The 4,526-nt window shown below is 40.0% G+C and overlaps 1 pseudogene; it reads left to right on the top strand.

Annotated features, from left to right (window-relative positions):
- The first annotated feature begins 678 nt into the window (after positions 1 to 678).
- Positions 679 to 2,267, top strand: LOC108077534 (protein wntless-like; annotated as a pseudogene).
- The last annotated feature ends 2,259 nt before the right edge of the window (positions 2,268 to 4,526 follow it).

Consider the following 4,526-nt stretch of genomic DNA (forward strand, 5'->3'; position numbering starts at 1 on the left):
ACATTGTCATTCTAAGCAATTTGGTAGGTGTTTTATCAAATTCCGTTCAGTCGTTCAGGAGAAAACACCTTTTTTCTATTTATTTACATATATATACCAAGCGAATAATATATGTATACGGCAGCCCTGGCTGCCTATATATAATTAAATTTGATTTTATCTTTTGGATACGACTTATGCAAAGCGAAGATTGTTTCATAAACGACATCGTTTTTCTAAACATTTTAATCCATATTTCATCAAAATCCGTTCAGTCGTTTAGCAGAAAATCCATTTTTCTTGTTTTTTCGATTATTATTTAGGTACAAGTAGCGTTTTTTTTTGCTTGTACCAACAAACACTGTACACTAAGTCACAGCGAAAATTCTGAATAAATTTTGGTAAAAATATCCAAACGTTTAAGCCAGTAGTTGTTAAGAAAATTAGTTTTTAAGATCCAATTGTATTCATAGACTTCTGCAGCCCTGGCTGATCGACAAGTGTAATCGTCGAAGGTCTGGCAACACCGATCTGTCCTTATTCGCGCTAAAATCTTCGAGACAACGCCAGGAAAAAAGTTTTTTACAAATAACTTTCGAAGAAAGCGAACGTAAGTTATTGTTAAAAAAACATAGTCATAGGCTGCAAGGCTGCAATAATTTGATTTCTTTCAGATGAAAATTGTGAACAATTATTTCGATGGCCAAGGTGGGCGTCAAGGCGGTGACGGCCAAGGTGGTGGTGGCGGCAAACGAGGTGGCGGCGGCAAACGCGGTGGGGGCGGCCAACGTGGTCGAGGCGGCCAACGTGGTCGAGGCGGCCAACGTGGTCGTGGCGGCCGACGCGGTCGTGGCGTCCAACGTCGCCGTGGCGACCAAGCTGGACGTGGCGGCCGAGCTGGCCGTGGCGGCCAAGCTGGTCGTGGCGGCCAAGCTGGTCGTGGCGGCCAAGCTGGTCGCGGCCAGGAGCAAGGGCAGGGCCTCAATCGGCGGCAGAGGGTGGCGTTGGCCCACCAGGCTGCAAGGAATTTCCCGGCTGACCAACAAAGGACAGTCCGCCGGGGAGTGATGGAGGCGCTTCGTCCGCAGCCAACCGCCAACCCAACCCAACCACCACTTCAACCCGTAGAGCGCGAGACCGTGGAACAAGCGATCCAGCACTTAAATATAGAATAAAAAGTAAAAAGTACAATGATTCCTTTCTTTGTTTTATTTGGCTTCCAGAACTTGTTCTTGCTCCTCCCTGTAGTAAAAGGACATTTACAAGTGCAGCAATTGTTTACATTGGACCCACCCACGCGACGCGACGCGGGCAACGAACCAGAGACGTCCACCTGCTGCAGCGCTCGCCGGCTCTGCTTGAGTACATGCTGATCTATCTGGGAGGCGCCATGACTTTCCTCAATCTGCCGCTGGAGTACCTATCCCTGGCCGTGGAGATGCGTTACATGCTGTTGTTGAGTGACATCCGGCAGGGCATCTTCTACGCCATGCTGCTCACCTTCTGGCTAGTCTTTGCCGGCGAGCACATGCTCATCCAGGATGCGCCCAACAAGTCTACTATTCGATCGCGCTATTGGAAGCACCTCCGTCGTGGTGTTCGGCTGCATCTCCCTGTTTGTCTTTGACATCTGCGAGAGGGGCGTGCAGCTAAGGAATCCCTTTTACTCCATTTGGACCACTCCACTGGGCGCCAAGGTGGCCATGACTTTTATCGTGCTGGCTGGATTATCTGCGGCTATATACTTCCTCTTCCTGTGCTACATAATCTGGAAGGTGTTTAGGAACATAGGGGATAAGCGCACCTCGCTGCCATCCATGTCCCAGGCCCGGCGACTGCATTATGAGGGTCTCATCTATCGATTTAAATTTCTGATGCTGGCCACCTTGCTGTGCGCCGCTCTGACCGTGGCCGGTTTAATCATGGGTCAAATGGCCGAGGGCCAGTGGCAGTGGAATGAGAACGTGGAGATCCAGCTGACATCCGCCTTCCTGACCGGCGTCTACGGCATGTGGAACATCTTCATCTTTGCCCTGCTCATCCTGTACGCGCCCAGCCACAAGCAGTGCCCGACCATGCATCACAGTGACGAGACCACGCAGTCCAATGAGAACATTGTAGCTTCGGCTGGCAGTGAGGAAATCGAGTTCAGTCACCTGCCCTCCGACTCGAATCCCAGCGAAATCTCATCCCTGACCTCGTTCACCCGCAAGGTGGCCTTCGATTAGGCAAACGCTTTTCATTTTGGGTTGTGTGCCAAGCGGAGATGCGATCCCCGATCCGATTTTGCCAGCACCTCAAAGCTCCAGCTTTCAGTTTGTGCTCATTTTATTAGCATTTTAGATTTTAGTCAGTAGCATTGCATTTCTTGCCTAGTTTTTCAACAACAACATCGCGATCAGCATTATTTTCTTGTCCTTAATTATATATATATTATTGTGTAGGTTCTCTCTCAGCATGCTCAAAGTGTTTACGATTTTATCAATTGTATTTTATCGGCAGTATTATCTAATGAAGTCCATTATGCTAGCTCCTAAGTCTTTACATATTTATATAAACACATTTTATACAAGCATTAGGGTGGTTAGAAATCGTAAGGAAATTATCTATCTGTACTTAAAATTCATAAAAAAATGCAACTACAATTTTTATTTTTTCTTGGATTTCAAATCTGAGATGATTTTTCACGTCCAATATCAAATCAGTCAGCCGAAAGTCCAATTCATCCTTACGATTTTACATTTATAAACTAACCACCTTAATAATTAATATCAAATAGAAACTCTGCTCTGATTTTATAACAAAAAGTAGAGCGATTTCTTACTCAAGTAGCAATGCATCGAATAAAAAGCAAAATATTGAAAATGCAAAAAAGATGTGCGACTGCGTTGGTTGGCTACCCAAACCCATTTGCTACTGGCGATGCACGGCGTAATCGCTGTCATCGAAAACTTTCAACTTAATGCGCATTCGGCTGCCACCGTCCTCCTCGTCACTCTTCGAGATATCCAAATCCGTCGTCTATGACCAAGCCGTTTTTCTTGCCACTTGTGGACATCTCCGCCGGCATTTGAATGGCCGCTGAATCGTCATTCAGCGTATAAGTGACAGCTGCACCAGCGGAACTCGTACTGGCCTCCGTTGAACTGTAAAACATAAGTTTAGAAATGTAAAATAGAGACTTTGCCAACTGTACCCACCTGCCAACTGCTGTTCCTCAATGTCGATCTCTGTCTTGATATTCATAGGATCGATATAGTCGTCGCCGTGGGGATGTATGCATTCGCCATGATCCAAAATGCTGGCCGCATCGTCTTCGATTACCTATTAAATTATTATTTAATTCATGAAATATAAAGTGTTCACTCCTTTCCGCACCACCATTGAGGTAGAGTGAATGGCGCGTTTTTTTTAAAGTGGTATCCCCTTTAGGCCTATTCCACTAATTGCATTTTTTTAATTGTTTTTTTTTTTTAATAAATATTTATAATAATAATACAAAAGAAGCAGTTCTTTTTTGTTTTATAAATTTTTGTATAAAAGAAACAGTTCTTTTATTTGTATAAATATTTTTTGTATAAAAGAAACAGTTCTTTTATTTTGTATATATTTTTTTATTAAAAGAAACAGTTCTTTTATTTTTTATATATATTTTTTTTGATAAAAGAAAGAGTTCTTTTATTCTTTTTTATATTTTTTGTTGTATAAAAGAAACAGTTCTTTTATTTTTTATATTTTTTTTTATAAAAGAAACAGTTCTTTTATTTTGTTTGCATTTTTTTATTAAAAGAAACAGTTCTTTTATTTTTTATATATATATTTTTTTTTGATAAAAGAAACAGTTCTTTTTTATATATATATATTTTTTTTTTGATAAAAGAAAGAGTTCTTTTATTCTTTTTTATATTTTTTGTTGTATAAAAGAAACAGTTCTTTTATTTTTTATATTTTTTTTTATAAAAGAAACAGTTCTTTTATTTTGTTTGTATTTTTTTATTAAAAGAAACAGTTCTTTTATTTTTATATATATTTTTTTTTTGATAAAAGAAACAGTTCTTTTATTCTTTTTTATATTTTTTGTTATATAAAAGAGACAGTTCTTTTATTTTTTTAAAAAATTTAAATATATTTTATTTCAATATTGTCTAAGTTGCTTTGCACATTAGACAATTATTAAATTTAGATGTAAATCTATAATATTGGGAAACACATTGACCACAAATAGTTCGTCCACATGTGTTACATGATACTAGAGAATCGAATGGTATCCACTTGCTACAATGCAAGCAAATATCAGCTAAAGAATCACCAATGCTAAGTAGTTGGTGGAATACTTGTTTTCTAAACAAATACGCGGGCTGCAAATTTGTCATGGGCTCGTTTTCCAAGTAGCATTTAGCAAACTGCAATATAAAAATGCCACAATTGTACTCGTCTTTTTGAATGTCATGTTCTATAGACACGCAAGTATTGTTAATTTTACTTATGCGGTCTAACAAATCTTTGTAGTATCTCTTAAACATTTCAGCCGTTGATGTTTGACCGAA

The sequence above is a fragment of the Drosophila kikkawai genome, chromosome 3L, assembly GCF_030179895.1.
Source record: "Drosophila kikkawai strain 14028-0561.14 chromosome 3L, DkikHiC1v2, whole genome shotgun sequence".
NCBI classification, from domain to species: domain Eukaryota; kingdom Metazoa; phylum Arthropoda; class Insecta; order Diptera; family Drosophilidae; genus Drosophila; species Drosophila kikkawai.